General features: G+C 35.9%; 1 long non-coding RNA gene across 2 annotated transcripts; it reads left to right on the top strand.

Moving 5' to 3' along the window:
* The first annotated feature begins 2,108 nt into the window (after nucleotides 1–2,108).
* Nucleotides 2,109–15,313, top strand: LOC120072545 (uncharacterized). Of its 2 annotated transcripts, none has more exons than XR_005480535.2 (6): nucleotides 2,109–2,265; nucleotides 2,865–2,985; nucleotides 3,131–3,260; nucleotides 3,456–3,638; nucleotides 14,669–14,725; nucleotides 15,131–15,313. It is a non-coding gene; the product is annotated as an uncharacterized LOC120072545 (long non-coding RNA). The 2 variants fall into 2 exon arrangements; XR_016524877.1 differs by having other exon boundaries at nucleotides 3,413–3,638.
* The last annotated feature ends 4,981 nt before the right edge of the window (nucleotides 15,314–20,294 follow it).

Raw genomic sequence — 20,294 nt, 5'->3', positions numbered from 1 at the left:
TACGCCCACCAAGTTGCGGCGACTCTATGCGGCAATCCTTCTTGAGCAGATGTTTGCGAGCACAAATCACCGCAAAGTCTTACGGTAATGTTGCGCTCGACCGTTTATTTCTTGTGATTGCGCTTTTCGCCTTGTGTCAATGCATATTCTGCATAAAAATACAAAAATTAATTGTTTCTATGCAATGGACACATGCGATCGTAATGTTATGAACTTAATATTTTTTTAACGCAATCTAACATTTTTTATCAACGCAAGCCAGGAAGAATAGGTAATAGACATAAAACCATCTATTTGGGTTAATCCCCGTTTTTTATATATTCATAAAATTGTAACAAAATCACCCCATTGATGAGGTAATGTACCATTGTAATAACATGCATTACTGCACGTTATCATCTACCTTCTTTCAATCTCAAAATTGAAGAGTTTTATCATTCCCTTTCATGCAGACACTCGAGAGACTAGCTTATGCCACTTCAAAATGCATGAAATTAATGGGCAAGGTGTGTTAATTTAGGATAAACACCTCTTTACTACACCAAAATATAGAAAAATCCACTACCAAGTTCAAAAGTCCAATTTCCATTTTCAAACTTTAATTTTCATTAATTCAAAATTAATTAAAATCAAAATTGATATTTCAATTTCTGAAATTGAAATAAAATGAAAATTAATTTTGATTTTTAATTAATTGAACAAATTTTATTAATTAAATAGTAATTTAATTTCAAATATTAAATTAATAACACATCTAATTTTAAATATGAATCATACTCATGTAATTAATATTTAAATCAATATTTAAATATTATAAACTCTCAAATATCGTCTAATTTTGATAAATTAAACGTTAATTAATTATATCAAATAAATTATACAATTTCTAATTTGAATTTGAACAATTCAAATTCAAACCCTAAATTCAATTTGAACACTTCAAATTGATATAATTCCAAATTCACTTAATTTACTAATTCAAGGTGTTCATGTTTTACGAGCTAGTAGAGGGACCTTATGGACCTACAGATCATGAGCTCCAATGATTTGAAATTAATTGGCTAAAACTCTTTAGACCGAATTAATCAATATCTGTTAACTATTGGGTCACACCACTATAGCTTGATAGTTGCACTCTCCCCACTGTAGATTTATTTGTGTCTACTTGATTTAACCATAATCAGTAAGTCAACCTTTCAAATGTTATTCGTAATAACAGCTGGGTCAAATGTTGTTTTACCCTTAAATTTATGTCTTGCTCCTTAAGTTCCACTGATTCTCTATGAACAATTGATCTATGATCCAATCACTAAACCAAATCTCTCTCGGGCTAATGAAAGGTTGGGGCCCCTTGTTCAAGACCTGGATTTAGCACTAAAAAGAATAACTTTTCTCCTATCTCTAGATCGGGTAGGCGTGAATTTCATCTTGCACCCTATGTCCCCAGCTATCTACTTGGTTTTACCTCTGAAATGGGAGATTTATTGAGTCAGCGCTGTTCAGCCAACTCTCACCTATGTAAATCTAAGGATAATCCCGAATAAACAGGAGTTCATAGTTAGCTCAGGATTAAGATTGAGTTACCTAGGTCATCTAAGCGAAATAGTCAGTCTTAAATAGTAAACAACGTGATAAAGTAAGAGTGACTTATTTCTTGGTCCGATCTTACGCAAACTCATTACAAAAAACGTCTCCACTTCTTAGGTTAATACATGAATGAATCAGGATCATTTCGTTTGTAGCACCTTACAACAAATTGTAACAACTATAGAGTGGACTGCATCCGACAGTGTTACTAGAATAAGGCACCCAACCTTATTCGTATACTATAGATCATTTTAACTATTTATTCGAACCTGATCCACTTTTATGTCTTCACATAAAGTTCAAGTATTCATATAATAGTCATGGATCTTAGTTTATTGGATTTAGTCTTTACAAGTGTAATTTATAAATTCAATAACAACTTTATTGAAAAAATGTTGAATAAAATATTTAATCCTACAAACTGTGAGTTTTAGGACATACAACCCAACAATTAATTCTTACTGCTTTTTATTGGACATGTAAATGGGATAGGAAGACCTCCTCTAGTAACCAAAGCATACATGAAGACATAAGGCAGCTTCTTGGAGAGAAACCTGCTTCCTTGATTTGGGCAGCCAGTCAATTCGGCTCCTTGATCCAAAGTAGAGATTAACAGCACTGCACATCCAAGCTCATCGATTGATGAGTCGCTAGACTTGTATTAAATTTGAAAAAATGGTAATGTTTCTTTAGATTATAGCATTGCATCAATAAACTCTTTTTGATGCTTTGTGGAATGTGGCAGATGCAGTAGTAGTAATATCTCATGACGTCGGGTTTGAAGTAACAACGATGAATTTAATAGTATTTTATTCTTTGTTGATTATGGATTTGTTAATGATTTGGGTTCTTCTTTGGATTCTTCTCTTTGTTTGTGCACTCGTTTTATGAAAATAATGGGACTCATGTTCTTTTCTTTAAGCTTCCTACATTTGTTTAAATTCTTAACAGATCTCGAGTAATTGGATTCATATATGTGGAGTTCATGTGCAACATTTTATGTTTCTGGGTTACAAAAGTTGAAATACTTGTTATGATTAGATGGCTTGGAATTGATTGCTTGCAAAATTGTATGCAAATACATGGTTTGTGAAAAGCCATTGGTTTCCTTTTTAAAATGGATTTTGTTCACTTGAATGAATGTATGTGCATGGCTATTCCCTCTTCAATTTTCACTCTCTGCTCTTCTCGAACTGTCCCATCTTCTTCTCTTCTTTTTCTCTCTTCTCTTTCCTTCTTCTTTATTTTTGACTGACTACTTCTTGGTCTTGATTTAGGGCATGAAGCTTCACAAACCATTGCAGATTGGGAAATTTTTGGGTATCAAAGAAGAGAAATTTCATTAACTCACTTTTGAAAACTTTGAGTTGGTAGAGCTTTTTAGACTTGTCGATTAAGGTCGGACTTGCTTCATTTTAAAACCATTTCTCAACTTCATCTCCTTTGATTATTGCACACAGATTGTGTTATGCTGATGGGTTTTTTTTTTTTTTTTCTTTCTTTCTTTTTTTGTGCTCTCTTATAAATTTTTCATCTCGATTAGATAGACTTCAAATGAATTTCGACAATCCGCTCCAGTGGACGACGACTTATATGGCCACAGTCAGTGACTTGTAATGTTGATTTGAGAATCTCATCTCGAACGACCCACATCTCTTAGTACCCACAACCTAGTGAGTTCAGATCTGTGTTTCCCTTTGTTTAATTTAGATTCCCTGCTGGTTTTTTTTGTTTGAAAAGCATGATTCCGTCTGCAATGTTTCTCTAATTTAGCTTAGCTCCAAGTGGCTGAAATTTTCTTTCTTTGTTGTGGAAATGGAAATAGTTTACAGCATAAATGGTGGGGACATATTTCTCGATACTTGCAGGTGGAGAATCAGAGGTTGTGAATTTAAGCAAAGACAAAGTCTTTGATTTCCCAAGGATTTCAATTGTTTGGAGTTTCGTTGTAATAGTCATCGTTTATTCTGTTTGCCAAATATGTAGTGCTCATTTTAACCCTCCATTCACCATAGCTTTTGCCACTACCAAGAGACTTTTCATGAAAAGAGGTAAACCAACTACTCTGCTAATTTCTATTCTTTCTTTCTTGAAGATGTCAATACAATTCAAATTTGCTGAAAATATTTGGTGTTACTTTTTATAGTATGCTTGGACTCCAATTAGCCGTTAGTTTTTTTTTTTTTTTACATATTTTAGGTTGTTTTTAGAGTTTGATACTTTTAGAAACTTTTTACATTGTTTTCCTATTCACCTTTGAATTCTTACAAATTTTTTCTCGATGAAGGTTTGATTGGTTATTCATTTAATATTATATATATATTGGCCAAAGTTGGAATGTTATTTGCCGTGGAACTTCAAGTTCCACCTCTTAGCTTGGTAGAAAAGAATGATACAAGGTTGGGAAAAATGAAAAGGAGATTTTGCTATTTGTGCATCTTAGTCTAAATATTTCTGTATTTGTTTCTCAATGTATAAAAATTTAATTTTTTTTATTATTTATGCTTTCTTAGTTAGAAAAGTTGGACAGGTTGAAGTTAGATGTTAATAGATAAGTTCTACATAAGCCCTTTGAATACATTTGATTTATGTTTTGCTAACAATACTCACTTTGAAAATGTCCATCATTCATAGCATTTGGCAAAGATGTTAGGTTGTATGTCCTAAAATTCGCAGTTTGTAAAGTTAAATATTTTCTATTTATCAATAAAGATGTTATTCGACATTTATTCAATAAAATTATTGTTGAATATGTAGATTGCACTTGTAAAGAATAAATACAATAAACTAAGGCATCAGATACCCATTATTTCTCTCACTTGCCCTAATTCTAACTATCTTGTAGTCTTAGTCTCATTAGATGACCCTCGAACACTTTAGCCAAGAGGGCCTTTGTAAATGGATCTGCCAAGTTGTTTTGTGAGGCTATCTGCGTGACAATCACGTCTCCTCTGTGTACAATCTCTCTAATGAGATGATACTTGTGCTCAATGTGTTTTCCACGCTTATGGCTTTTAGGTTCCTTTGAGTTAACAACCGCTCCACTGTTATTACAATATAAGGTGATCGGCAAGTGCATATTTAGAACTACTTCCAAATTAGTTAAGAACTTTCTGAGCCATACTGCTTCTTTTGCTCCTTCACTTGCAGCTACATACTCAGCTTCCATTATGAAGTTAGTAATACAACTTTGCTTGATACTTCTCTAGACTACTGCTCCTCCATTTATATTGAAAACTGACCCAGAAGTTGATTTCCTTGAATCCATATCGGTCTGGAAGTCAGAATCAGTGTATTTAGTAAGGAACGGATCTTTAGCACCATATACGTGTTGGGATTGGTGTCCTAATTCTCCCGCAGTCTCGTTGTTTTGTAAAGCTACACATTATTCAATGAATAAAATAAGTGTTATTTAATTCTAGCATTTACTCATATCCAATAAACAAAGCACCTTGGTTATCTTATGTGAACTTAAGCATGTATATGTGATATACAAGTGGATCATGCCTTAAGTGATAACCTAAATCGGTCTGTAGTATAAGGATTAAGGTGGGATACCTGATCCTGGTGACACTACGGATATGGCTCACTTTGTAGAGGTTTGCAAGTGTTCTAAACTACTACAGATGATTGATCCTGACCATTCGTGTGGAGACGTGGAGCGGGGGTGTCCTATACAAAGAGTTTGAACGTGACGCCATTGATACTAGAGACTTGCATCTCACCTAAACAACCATAGGTGACACGACCTTAATCCTGAGTGTTTTATGAACTCCTGCCTTTGAGGGCGGTCCTTTGATTAGTATGGGTGAGAGTGGCCAGATTGCCAACTCAACAAGCCTACCTTTTTAGGGACTTGTCTGATCTGAGAGCTAGGAACTCAATCCACAAGATGGAATTCACTCTTTTCCCATAGTAGGGATAAGTAGAGAGATTTCTCCCTTAAGGGCTGATTCTGAGGCTTGAACATAGTGGCCACAGCTTCTCTTTGGAAGAGAAGACTCAGTCATAGTAAGATTGTGACTTATGTTCATTATAGGGATCAGTGATATTTAAGGAGACAGATGTAACTACAGGGCATAACAGTTATTGGCCCAAGTGTACTTACGAGCGATCTGTTAAGGGTTGTCGCACTGCTGATTGGTTAAGATGGACACATAATATATTTGTAGTGAGGAAAGTTCAACTGTTGGTCTTTAGTGAAGTGTCTGGTAGTTAACGAATGGTGGATCCCATGACTAAAGAGTTTAGCCAGTTATTCACGTACCGTTGGAGCTTCGGATCTACACGTCCATGAGGTCCCCTTAGTAGCTTGGATTCTATTAAGGATCAGTTCTTGGTGTTGATTTGAAATTTTCAAATTGACAAGAGGTATTTTGATTATATATGATATAATTGGTATGATGTATAAGATACATTTAGTGGAGGATTGATGTAAATGAGATTTACATTAAGTACCATGGAATAGAAAAAGAACTATGGTTTATATGTTTCATGGGATGAAATATTAAAACTATAGGTTATAAATATAGTATGATAAATTAGTTATCATTTATGTTTATAATAATATTAATTATTAGATAATTAATAATTTTTCTTTTAAATAACCAAAGTAGTGGGTGGTTATTAGATCATGGTAACCATGATTTTAAAAGGAAAGTGGTTTCCTATTTTGAAAAAGGGGTTTTTTATAAAAGATTGAAAAGAATTTTGAGTTTTCTCTCGGTGAAAAGAAACTCATGGTGGTCGTTAAGTAAATACAAATTTACTAAACGACGACTGGGCGAGCTAAATGATCATGCAGGTGCGAGCTAAACGATCGTGTAGAGTCTGTATGCGACAGACCAAGGTAAATGATAGAGCTAAACGATCGCATAGCTTTTGCTAGACGATCACATAGTTTTATCTAAACGATTGGGCATTGACCTATGCGATAGGTCTCCGACTTCTCCCACTTGCCCAGTTGTGTACTTGATCGTTCTTTCCTCCTTTCGTCTGCCTCATACCAAGTCCGAATAGAGCCCACCCTTTGGATTCTCACACCGAGAATACCAAGGTCACCTTGTTAGTGGTGTCAGACTTAACTCGACACCGTTGAGGTTTTCTGGAGGTCGTCTGTGGTGCTATGGAGGTCGTTCATGTTGCTGAGGACGAGCGCGGTGTTCATTCGTGTTGCGGAGGAGATCGTGACCGAGGAGATTGTTGAGGACGAGCGCGAAGTGTTCATGCTGTTTTCGTGCGGTGTTGTGGTCGTGTAGATCAAGTGTTCGTGGTCGCTGTGTTCGATCAGAGTTGCGCATCGGAGCATGGAGACGCTTCTACCGATGTTCGTATAGAGTTTGATCTCTATTCATTTGAGTTTATTCATGCTGTAATTTCTCTATATAATTGTATAACCGTTTGTTTAAAGTCGACTGTAAATGATTTGTTGATTCATGATTGTAATTTGGAATAGTCTTGCTTCTGCTACTCATGAAAATCTCGATTCTGATTTCCTTCAATTGGTATAAGAGCATATAGTCTCTCGTTCTTCAAAGATACTTGGGGATGTTTTTAACGGCAGTCCAATGATAATATCCTAGATTGGACTGAAATCTGCTGACAATTCCAATTGCATAGCATATATCAGGACGAGTGCACAACATTTCATACATTAAACTCCCTACTGCTGATACATATGGAATTTGTTTCATAACCTCAATCTCTTGAGGTGTCTTTAGACATTTTCCTTAAATAGATGAATTCCATGTCTGAATGGTGACATACATTTCTTGGAATTTTGCATTTTATATCTAAACAACATCTTATCTATATAAGATGCTTGAGATAATGTTAAAATTTTGTTCTTGCGGTTTCGAACTATTTGGATCCCAAGAACATACTGCGCTTCTCCCAAATATTTCATTTGGAATTGCATAACAAGCCATCTCTTGACGTCAACAAAAAATTCTACCTCATTTCCTATAAGTAGAATATCATCAACATACAAAACCAGAAAGGCTACAGTTTTGTTGCCAATCTTCGTGTAAACATAAGGTTTGTCAACATTCTGTTAAAGCCATAAGATTTGATCACAGTGTCAAATCTCATATTCTAGGATTGAGATGCTTGTTTCAACCCATAAATGGATCTATTAAGCTTGCAAATCTTTTGCTCTTGACCCTGTTTTATAAACCCTTCTGGTTGAGACATATAAATACTCTTTTCAAGATAGTCATTCAGAAAGGCTATCTTGACATCCATTTGCTAAATTTCATAATCATAAAATATAGCTATGGACAAGAGTATCTTAATAGACTTTATCATGGCAATCAGAGAGAAGGTCTCTTCATAGTCTACCCCAATTCTTTGGGTAAACCATTTTTCCACAAGTCTAGCTTTATAGATCTATACCTTACCAGCTTGGTCTCGTTTTCTCTTATGATCCACTTGCAACCGATGGGTTTTACCCCTTCAAGTTGATCTAAAAGATCCCATACTAAATTGAAGTAAATTGACTCCATTTCAAGGTCCATGGCTTTAATCCACTGGTCCATTGCTTGTTTGAAAGTTAATGGATCATCTAAGCCATCATCTGGTATGATGACTTGAGTTTTAGTTAACCCATGTACCAGTCAGGCTGTTGCACAACCGTCCCACTACATCGACGAAGGATCCCAAATTGAAGTGAATCGTGAGCAGAAGAAAAATCATCCCAAATCCCATTTTTCATTTAATGTAAATTTTACAGTAAATCAAGAACAAGATATGCATTTACATAAATTACAGCATACTATAGAATTAGGTTTTAGAAACCTTACCTTTGAAGAATTTTCTTCAAGAATCCCTCAAACAGTACATGAACGCCTTGAAGACTTTCTTCAAGAAAACCTCGATCAAAAATGAGAACACAACCACAATGGTTTTCTCGGTATTCTCAATTAGAGAACCCAGGAGTGGTGGGCTTTGACTATTTTCGAAAGAGGAAAATTTTAGTAGAGAAGAGGAAGTATTGAAATTGTTCACCAACAAATCCAATAACCCATAGAGTAATGTTTTTTTTCCTCACTCTCAAATTCAATGATCAAAAGCAAGAAGATAAAGTTTTCTTTTTAGAATGCCAAATATAACAACCACCCATTTACGTGGGTGGAGAGAAAAGAAGGGGAAAAGAGTTGTAACTCCCTCCCTCATTTTTATTTTAAATAAAAAAATGACATTTAATATAAATATAAATATGTTAACTAACTTATCATATTATATGTATATTGAATTGTATGTCATATCAAATATAACATATAACCTATAGTTTTAATATCATATGTATCTTTTCTCTCTTATATGACATTTAATATAAATCACATTTATATTAAATTTAACAACTATGAATCTAATTTATATTAATAATATTTGAATCTTATTCAAATATTTATATCCTCTCAAATAATCTATAATGTATCAAATACATTATAATAATTATATCACATATAATTAAAATAACTTGATTATATCATATATAATTAAATTTCTCTATTAATTTGAACAATCCAAATTAATCCAAAAACTGATTCTCATTGATTTCTATTGAGCTACCAAGGAGACCTTATGGACCTGTAGCTTAAAGCTTCAATGGTATATGAATAATTAATCAAACTCTTTAATTAAATTATTCACCATCCGTTAACTGTCGAGCACTCCATTAAAGACTAACAGCTGCACTCTTCACACTACAGATATATTTCTGTGTCCATTGAATACAACCAATCAACAATACGATGACTCTTCACGAATTTCTCGTAAGTACAGTTAGGCCAAAATTACCATTTTGCCTCTGTAGTTACATCTAACTCCTTAAGTACCACTGATCCCTCTATTGAACAATAGATCATAGTCCAACTATGACTAAACCCCTCTCGGGCCAGGAGAGGGTGTGGTGCCACATTGTTCAAGCCCCAGAATCAACCCTTAAGGGAGCAATTTATCTACTTACCCCGACCTCGAGGAAGGAGTAAATTCCTTCTTGTGTAGCTGTGTTCCCAGATCTCCAATCAAACGAATCCCCAAAATGGTAGGTTTGTTAAGTCAGCGATCTGGTCACTCTCACCTATACAAATCAAAGGACCAACAGATAGGAGTTCACAACTCACTCAGGATTCAAACCTATGGTCATCTTGGTTAAATGTAAGTCTCTATTATGAATGGTGTTGTATAATGAGACTAAACAAATGTAAGTCTATACATGAATGATCAAGATCAGATCATTTGTAGCACTTTACAACAATTGTAACACCTACAAAGCGGGCTATACTCGTAGTGTCATCAGGATAAGGTACCCAACTTTATCCATCTACTATAGATCATTTAGGTTATCACTTAAACATGATCCACCTATACGTCTCTACATACATGTTTAAGTTACAAGATAACCTTGGATGTTAAGTTTATTGATTTGGGTTAATGTAACAAAAATATAGAATAAAATATCATATATTTTATTAAATAGATAATGAGTTTATTCAATACATTTACAAACTATAGAATCCTACGAGATTTAGAGCATCAACCCTAACAGTCAAGGTATTCTCAACTTTTGAGAAGGATGTGAAGTACCAGTTTCATCAACAACTCTTGCTTATTCATCTGTAGTCTCTTTGGTCATTTCATTTATTACTAGCTTACTATGAGATCGATGATTTTTAACGTGGTCTTCTTCTAGGAAAGTTGCATTTGTCGATACAAATACTTTATCCTCCTGAGGAACATAAAAGAAACCGCCTTTCGTCTCTTCAGGATAGCCTACAAGTAGGCATACTTTTGAACAACGTTCTAGTTTCTTAGGATTGTGGACTCCTATAGATCATGGGCTCCAACGATCCGAGATTAATTGGTTAAATTCTTTATACTGAATTAACCCTCATTCATTAACTACTGGGTCACTCCACTAAAGCGCAATAGTTGCACTCTCCTCACTATAGATATATTATGTCCACTCGATATAACCATAATTAATAAGTTAACCCTTCACAGGTTGTTTGTAATAACTGTTGGGTCATAAGGCTGTTTTACCCTTGAGATTACCTCTTATTCCTTAAGTTTCACTAATCCTCTAATGAATAATTGGTTTGTGATTCGATCATCAAATTGAGTCCTTTTTTAGCAAATCAGAGGGTAAGGCCCCTTGTTCAAGACCCAAAGTCAAAACTTAAGGGAACAACCTCTCTACTATCCCTAAAAGCAGGTAGGAGTGAATTCCATCTTGCACCCTATGACCTTAGTTATCTACCCGATCATACCCCTGAAATGGGAGGCTTATTGAGCCAACACTGTTGAGCCAATCCTCACCTATACAAATCATAGGATAATCTCAAATAAACAGAAGTTCATAGTTAGCTTAGGATTAAGGTTAAGTTACCTAGGTCATTGGTATGAAATAGACAACCTTAAGTAGTAAACAACGTCATAAAGTAAAAGTGATTTATTTCTTGGTCCGATCTTATGTAAACTCATTGCACAGGACACCTTCACTCCTTATGTCATTACATGAGTGAATCAGGATCACTTCGTTTGTAGCACTTTACAACTCCTTGTAACAACTACAGAGTGGGCTGCATCCGATAGTGTTACCAGAATAAGGCACCTAACTTTATTCATATATTATAAATCATTTTAACTATTTACTTGAACCTGGTTCACTTTTATGTCTCCACATAAAGTTTAAGTACTCATATAATAGTCATGGATCTTTTAGTTTATTGGATTTATTTCTAAAACGAAATGAGCAATTCATATATTCAATAACAACTTTATCGATTTATAGAATGAGTTTATTGTTTACAAACCACAAGTTTTAAGACATAAAACCCAACACTAACAACATATCATATATGTTAATTATGTTGGGGTTGATGCCCTAAAGTCTCGTGTCATGTAGTTTGTAAACAGTTTGTACGAACGCTTATGTTGTTAATATATGATATTTACTTCATATCTTATATTTTTGCACAATTACTTGTTTTATTTGCTTTACCTCAAACTAATAAATATAAAATCCCTGGTTATCTGTATATGACTCAAGCATGTATGTAGTGACATACAAGTGGATCATGTCTTGAGTGATAACAAAAATGGTATGTAGTATATGGATATAGAAAGGAAACCTTATCCTGGTAAAGCTACGGATGCGGCCCGCTTTGTGGAATGATCACAAGTGTTGTGACTTATCACAGATAGTCTGATCCTGATCATTCGTGTTGGGGACATGCGAGTGGGGGCGTCCTATACAAAGAGTTTGTATAAGACCTGACCACGAAGTGTCAACGTCTCAAACTACAGACATACCAATCTTTACTGAAAAGTAAGAAGAGATAGAAGGGTGAGGCAAATGTTGCTTCATCCTCCAAGACATTCCATAAAGGTTCGACCTCAGGAATGAAGTCTGCACCTTCTACTTTTAACTCTGCAAAGGGGAAGAAGAAGAAGGGTGGTAAGGGAAAAGGGAAGGCACCTGCTAACCCACCGCATGTCGCCCTAAGTAGGCGTTCACAAGTTGCTAAGGGAAAGTGTTTCCACTACAACCAAGATGGACACTGGCAGAGGAACTGTCCTCGATATCTGAAAGAGAAGAAAGCAGCCAAGGCTAAGGCCAAGGCGGATAAAGGTAAATGTGTAAAACTGGAACCCTAATTACTTTATGTAAGAGTAAGCAATGTGATGTCTTCTAATGAGTTAAATGAAGCCATGTTTTAGGAGGGATAGAGGATGGAAGCAAGAAGAAATAAGCTCTTGTGTAGCTAAGTGTAAACCCCGAATTCTGAATTTCCTAGACAAGTATGTTTAGGCAAAGAAATTATACATTAAATGTCTAATAAGTGAAAATCCATGTTATTTATAGGAGTTGTAGAGAAAGAAAAAGGAAAATATATTAAATAACGAAGCCTATTTATTGGCTTGGGCTGGAGGCACAAAATATGGGGTGACGTGACGGTTAATCCTTGAACTCGGGAGGCGGCAGGAAGATTAAAAGGCAGAGGAAATTCGAAAGTTTGGTTTCGGCAATCTACATGAGCAAATTTAGTAACATTAGTGCCATTTGAAAGCTGGAAGAATCTAGTTTTCGAGGTTGGTTTGCAGGAGAAAGATTGCAGGAGAAGAAGAACAAAAGTGAGGAATTTGCAAAGGAGGCAGAACTCGGATTAATCAGGGCCCGAGGTGAAGATTGGAATCTTTAGGCCAAATTATAAGGAATTTTTGGCTGAAATTTTAAGGTAAGAAATTTAACTCAATTATAAACATATTTGTAGAAGGAAGTTTTATCAAAAGAGGTATGGATTTTGAGTTATGAATTTTTGAATTTGTAACAGAGAATCTGTGCATAAGCAGACAGCTGTTTGGGAAGAATAAGCAAACAACTCACCGTAGAGAGTTATAGCGAGATATGAAGAATGAGGATCTCGCTTATGAAGGAAATCTCGCTAATTTTGTGGTGAAGATCTCCCTCTAGAAGGAAATCTCGCTAGAAATTGGACTGAATCTCGCTGGTAAGGTGAGTATCGCTAGGATGAAAGTTTGCCAGGAAAAGCTTGATCTCGCTCATGAGGATCTCGCTCATGAGAAGGAATTCACTCATGATGAGTATCTTGCTAGTAAAGCTGTCATTGATGAAGAAATTTCCATTAGTAAATGAACTATTTGAGGTATTTTGCTAAGAATTCTAAGTAGTTTAACCGGGAATTATGTCCTTTTAGGCCAAGAAGAGTTAGAAGAGGCGTATAACCCGTTAAGAGGCCAACGAGCTGTGAGTGACTATGTGATGATTTAATGTTTTAAAGATTTAGAAACCATGATTTCTTTGAAGTTATTTCTCATGCTAAGTGTTTATATGAAATGCCAAGCAACATATGTTTGAAGCTATTTCACATGCTAAGTAAAGCATGTTTTTCATGGAATTGACATGATTTAAATATGTTATCTTGTCCAAATACTTTCAATATGTTTTAGTAACTCCATTTTCATGATGTTTACTAATGTATGGGTTTTCCAAGTATGTTTTCCATGTCTAACGCATGCTAGTGGTTTTTTACAAGCTAGTTCAATATGTTTTAAGCCAACTTATTTCACAAAGTATAAAGCATGCGTTAGGGTTAAAGCTAAGGTTGAATGAAGCTTGATGTACTATGTTTTAAATACCTAAGGTTGTCAAAGTACATGCGTTGGTATTCCTAAATATAATGAAAGGAATACTAAAGGTAGAGAAAGTATCCTAAGAGTTTTTTATACTATATTTGAGAGCTATTTTTTTAATGTTCTTCGAGAACTTGATAGCTTAAGTGAGCCGGATACAGAAGGTAAGGAAGGTATCTGAAGAAATGTACCTAAGCTGTTGATGGTACATAGAAAATTCCATGTGCACGTGTGTAGTACTGAATGAGAGGCCGAAGTATGGGTCTCCTAGGCCATAAACCAGCAAAGAGAGGCCGAATTATGGGTCTCTTGGCCGATAACATAAATGTACCTAAGGTATTGACGGTACATAGAAACTCCATGTGCACGTAGATAGTTAGTAATGAGAGGCCGAAGTATGGGTCTCCTAGGCCATATACTAGTAAAGGGAGGTCGAAGTATGGGTCTCCTAGGCTATATACCAGGAAAGGGAGGCCGAAGTATGGATCTCTTGGCCGATAACAGACATTGGGAGCTAGAGCGATGTATGCTCATTCTCAACTAGGGAATAATGATGTTTAATGGTGTTTAAGAGTAGTTATCAATGTTTATGTTTAGAGGAAGTTGCCTGAGATGCCCTTCGGTACATTTAAAGAGATCGTGGTAGGGATCTCCCCTAGCCATAGTTCAGTATGAACAGGTCGAAGTAAAGGTCTCATCTGGCCATGGCTTGGCGTTGGGAATTAGAGCAATGAATGTTCATTCTCAACTAAGATTCAGGTTTCAGTTACAATGGTTTTAAAGGTTTTATGTACACGTTTGCTTGGTGTATTTTAGTTATAGTATTATGTTTTCAAGCTTTCAGTTTAAGAATGAGATTTATGTTTTTATTAAGTCACTCACGGGGCTTCTAGCTCACGTTTTCAAATGTTTTCCTTTTCAGGTAGTGGTTAGTTCCCAAAAGACTTTTCTGTTGCTGCTCTGCCACTCAAAGAATCAGGTTGAAGGAAACGTAATTGAAGATTTGTATTAGTTAGTACACATGTGTCTGTCTAGTGACTAGTATTCTAGATGGGGCTCACTAAATTATAGTATTCATGTATGGACAATGTTGCGAAACCCTGTAATGTAAATGTGTTAAGTTCTGAGTTAATATGTCTGTATATCAATGATATGTATGTATTTAGGGTTTGAGTAAAATTTAACAAGTTAGATAGGTAGTAAGTGCCAGCAAAAGGGTTGGTAACTGCTGCAGTCACCATTCCATCCAGGTTAAGAGGGGAATCTGGAGCGGAGTGTGACAAAATGTGATTTACTTGTGCTTGAAACTTGTTTAGTGAAGAATGATGATTATGCCTGGATAATTGATTCAGGTGCCACTAATCATGTTTGTTCTTCTTTTCAGGGGATTAAATCTTAGCGACAGTTGAAGGTTGGTGAGATGACGATGCGAGTAGGCACCAGGCACGTCGTTTCAATTGTGGCAGTGGAAGGACTCTAGTTAGCTTTACAGAATAGGTTTCTTGTTTTAAATGATGTATATATTGTTCTCAAACTAAAGAGGAACCTTATTTCTATAAAGTTTTTATTGCAATGTAAATATACTATCTCTTTTAATGTGGATAAAGAGTTTATTCATAAAGATGGTGTTTTTATTTGCACAGCAAATCTGGAATCGAATTTATATGTGCTAAGGTTGTTAGCCATTAATTCCCTCCATAATACTGAATTGTTCAGAACTGTCGTAACTCAATCAAAACGTCGACGAATTTCTCCAAAATAAAATGCCCAACTTTGGCATCTTCGTTTAGGGCACATCAATCTCAATAGGATTGAGAGATTGGTGAAGAATGAACTTCTAAGTGAGTTAGAAGAAAATTCATTACCAGTGTGCGAATATTGCCTTGAGGATAAGATGACTAAACGACCTTTTACTAGAAAAGGTTATAGAGCTAAGGAGCCTCTTGAGTTAGTATATTCTGACCTTTGCGGTCTTATGAATGTGCGAGCCCGTGGTGGCTATGAGTATTTTATCAGTTTTACTGATGATTACTCAAGGTACGAGTATGTTTATCTTATGCAACAGAAGTCTGAATCTTTTGAAAAGTTCAAAGAGTTCAAGGCTAAAGTTGAAAACGCATTAAGGGAGCACAGTTCAGGACTATTTGATAGAACATGGAATCGTTTCCCAACTCTTAGCGCCGGAGGAAGATCATATAAGGGAGCACAGTCCATCAGCAAGAGTTATTGATGAGAGTTCATCCAATAGGCCAGTTCCACCTCAAGAGTTTAGGGAACCTCGACGTAGTGGAAGGGTTGCGAACCCACCCGTTTCCTATTTAGGTTTCACAGAAATCCTTGCTATGGTAGCAGATGGGACGTTGAGGATCCGTTGTCTTATAAGAAGGCAATGGAGGATGTTGACCGAGATGAAAACGTTGATGAACCTTGTGTCTAAAAGAAGATCATCCACGCTTCAGTAGTTTTCTTAGTGTTGTACGTAGATGATATCCTACTCATTAGGAATGATGTAGGTCTACTAACTGCAATTAAGAACTGGCTAGCGACCCAATTCCAAATGAAAGATTTGGGAGAGGCTCAGTTTGTTCTAAGTATATAGATCTTTTGGGATCGTAAGAACAAAGTGCTAGCACTGTCTCAGGCATCGTACATTGACAAGATGTTGCTCAAGTATTCGATGCAGGACTCCAGGAGAGGCCTACTGCCGCTCAGGCATGGAGTCCTAAGACACTTCAAGAGGTTAAGGAGATGAAACGGATCAGTCTAACCCAGGCCATTTTAATGTTGCTGACCCGTTTACGAAGGCTCTTACGGCTACAATGTTTGAGGGCACCTACGGAGCATGGGTTTACAGGATAGCCCGCGGTTGGACAAGGGCAAGTGGGATATTTTCTTGTATTGGGCTTTTATGCCCTAGTTTATTGTTTTGTACTAGTTTTTTTGTACACCCACTTCGCTTTAGGACAAGTGAGAGATTATTAGGATTGATGCTCTAAAGTCTCGTGTCTTGTAGTTTGTAAACAGTTTGTATGAACGCTTGTGTTGTTAATATATGATATTTACTTCACATCTTGTATTTTTGCTCAATTACTTATTTTATTTGCTTTACCTCGAACCAATAAACATAAAATCCCTGGTTATCTGTATATTTGACTCAAGCATGTATGTGGTGACATACAAGTGGATCATGTCTTAAGTGATAACCAAAATGGTCTGTAGTATATGGATATAGGAGGGAAACCTTATCCTGGTAAAGCTATGGATGTGGCCCGCTTTATGGAATGGTCACAAGTGTTGTGACTTGTCACAGATAGTCTGATCCTGATCATTCGTGTAGGGGACATGTGAGTGGGGGCATCCTATACAAAGAGTTTGTATAAGACCTAACCACAAAGTGTCAACATCTCGTTATATAACACTGTTCATGACAGAGACTTCACTTCACTAGGATGACCATAGGTAACATGACCTCAATCTTGAGTGAGTTGATAACTCCTGCCATTTAGGGCGGTCCTTTGATTTGTATGGGTGTGAGCGGGCAGGTCGTCGATTCAAACCTACCATTTTGGGTATTCGTCTGATTTGGGAGCTGGGAACTCAGCTACACAATATAGAATTCACTCCTTCCACGAGGCAGGGGTAAGTAGATAGATAGCTCCCTTAAAGGCTAATTTCGGGGCTTTAATGATGTGGCGCCACACACCTTCTCTTGGCTCGAAAGGTGTTTACACATAGTTGGACTATGTTGTATTGTTCATTACAGGAATCAGTGGTACTTAAGGAGTGAGATGTAACTACAAGGGTATAACGGTAATTTGGCCCAACTGTACTTACGAGCATCTGTGAAGGGTCATTTTACTCATGATTGGTTATATCTAATGAACACAGAAATATATATGTGGTAAGAAGAGTTCAGTTGTTGGTCTTTAGTGGAATACCTAACAGTTAACGGATGGTGGATCTCGTGGCTAAAGAGTTTAGTCAGCTATTCACGAACCGTTAGAGCTTCGAGCCACAGGTCCATTAGGTCCCCTGGGTAACTTGGATAAAGTCGAGAACCAGTATTTGGGTTAATTTGAAAAGTTCAAATTGACAAGAGGAAGTTTGATTATATATTGGACTTGTTAATTATATATGATATAATTGGCTAAATGTATGAGATACATTATTTTGGAGGAAATTAGATATAAATATGATTTATATCAAATAGAGGAGAAAATACTATCGTAGATATGTGATATCAAACTATAGGATAAAAATATAATATGATTATATTTATTAATTAATTAGTTGATTAATTATATGATAATTAATCCAAATTCACGTTCAGACGTGGGTTAGTGGGCAGCGTCGGTTATTGTAACCGAAGAGTTAAAATGAAAATTGTTTTCATTTTTGAGTCGTTCAATCAATCGCCCAAAAAGATTTCGTGAAACGCACGTTGGAGAATTCTAAGCGATTGCTTAAGAAAATAGAGAGACTACACGGTAGCTCTTCTTCGCCTAAACGATCGTCCACCTCGCGCTAAATGATCGCACACTATCGCCTACACGATCGGATAGCTTCTCTAAACGATCGTATAGTGTGCCAGTTTTACTAAGCGATCGTGTACCTTTTCCTAAACGATCGTTCAGTAAATCCTACATGATCGTGTAACTCCTCTTAAACGATAAGCAGTCTGTTATGCGATAGCGTTTTTTTCCCTCCCACTTACTTATCGCCTACACGATTTTTGTTTCCTTCTTCCTCTACCAAATTCACCAAAGCCCACCCTTTGGGTTTTCATTTCGAGAATACCCGTGGCTCTTTAGTGGTGTTATCTTACCATGCCGTTAATTAAGTTTTGTTTGCATAACTGTTTGTATTGAATGTATAATGTGTATTTCGATCACGGTGAGATCGGAATGATCCGAACGCGCTCATGGAACTCTACGATATGAGATCCTTGAAATTAAACTCCCATTGAATTTTTCTAACAACATATCATATATGTCATTAAACTCCCACTGAAGTTTTCTACAAAGTGTTTAGGTATATATTTATATTCATGTTTATTCCGGCTAATTAAATAACCTAAGTCTATATGGTTTATCGAAGTATCACGTTTATAAATGGATTTAACCTACGATGTCTAGGTGGTAAACGTTTTATTACCTCACACTGCTCACACACACTTATAATACCAATTAACAACGCCCAATTATTCGGCCATAATCCCTAGGTAGGAGGTGTTCTATAAACTGTCAACTTAAAAACCTCCAGCCTTAGACAGGATTATATATCGATTGAGTTCGTAACCGTGTTTTATAAGATAAAGACCTATTTTAACTATTAAAACAAGGGTTTAACCTACGTGAGTATACATCTTATCTTTCTTATGGATTTTAATGACTAATCCAATTTTATAACAACTTATAAAATAATAGACATGCTTTGCATCCATAACATTCAACAAAGGTATTCATAATTTAATTTAATACTTATATTAAACACCAGAAACCCTAAACATGCATACTATATATTATAACTTATTTATAACATATATCCAATGTATGTAACATGCTTCCTATAGTGGAATTTTAAATCTACATGGCATACAATATGCACATACTATTGGGCTTGATGTCTTAAATCTTGTAGGGTCCTATAGTTTGTAAACACGTGTATGAACAAACATATGTGATGTAATAATATGAGATATTTTCTTCATTATTGTCTACGAAATATGAGATATTTTAATTGCGTTAACCACAAACCAATAAACTAAGAACCCTGGTTATCATTGTAACTTAAGCATGTATGTGGAGACATACAAGTGGATCGTGCTTTAAGTGATAACTTAAATAGTCTATAGTATATGGATAAAGGAGGGAAACTTTATCCTAGTGACACTACGGATACGACCCGCTTTGTAGATGTTACAATTATTGTAAAGTGCTACAAATGGTCTGATCCTGATCATTCATGTGGAGACATGCGAACGGGGGTATCCTATACAAAGAAGTTTATATAAGACCGAACCACGAAATGTTTAGTCTCGTTATATAACGTCATTTATGATAAAGACTTTCATTTCACTAGGATGACCACAGGTAACATAATCTTAATTCTGAGTGAGTTGGAAACTCCTGCCTATGAGGACGGTCCTTTGATTTTCATAGGTACGAGTCGCAAGATCGCTGACTCAAACCTACCACTTTGGGGATTCGTTTGATTGGGGAACTGGGAATTTAGCTACACAAGACAGAATTCACTCCTTCCCTGAAGCAAGATAAGTAAATAGATTGCTCCCTTAAGGGTTGATTCCGGGCTTAAACAATGTGGCGCCACACCTTCTCATGGCCCGAGAAGTGTTCACTCATAGTAGGACTATGATGTATTGTTCATTAGAGGATTTAATGGTACTTAAGAAGTTAGATATAACTATAAGGGCAAAATAGTAAATTGGCCCAACTGTACTTGCGAGCGATTTGTGAAGGGTCATCGTTCTGTTGATTGGTTATATATAATGGACACAGAAATATATCTGTAGTACGAAGAGTGCGAAT

Source organism: Benincasa hispida, chromosome 1 (assembly GCF_027475165.1).
Source record: "Benincasa hispida cultivar pf3 chromosome 1, pf3_genome.v1.1, whole genome shotgun sequence".
Taxonomy (NCBI): Eukaryota; Viridiplantae; Streptophyta; class Magnoliopsida; order Cucurbitales; family Cucurbitaceae; genus Benincasa; species Benincasa hispida.
The sequence above is the reverse complement of the archived record's forward strand: the minus strand, read 5'-3'. Positions and strand labels throughout refer to the sequence as shown.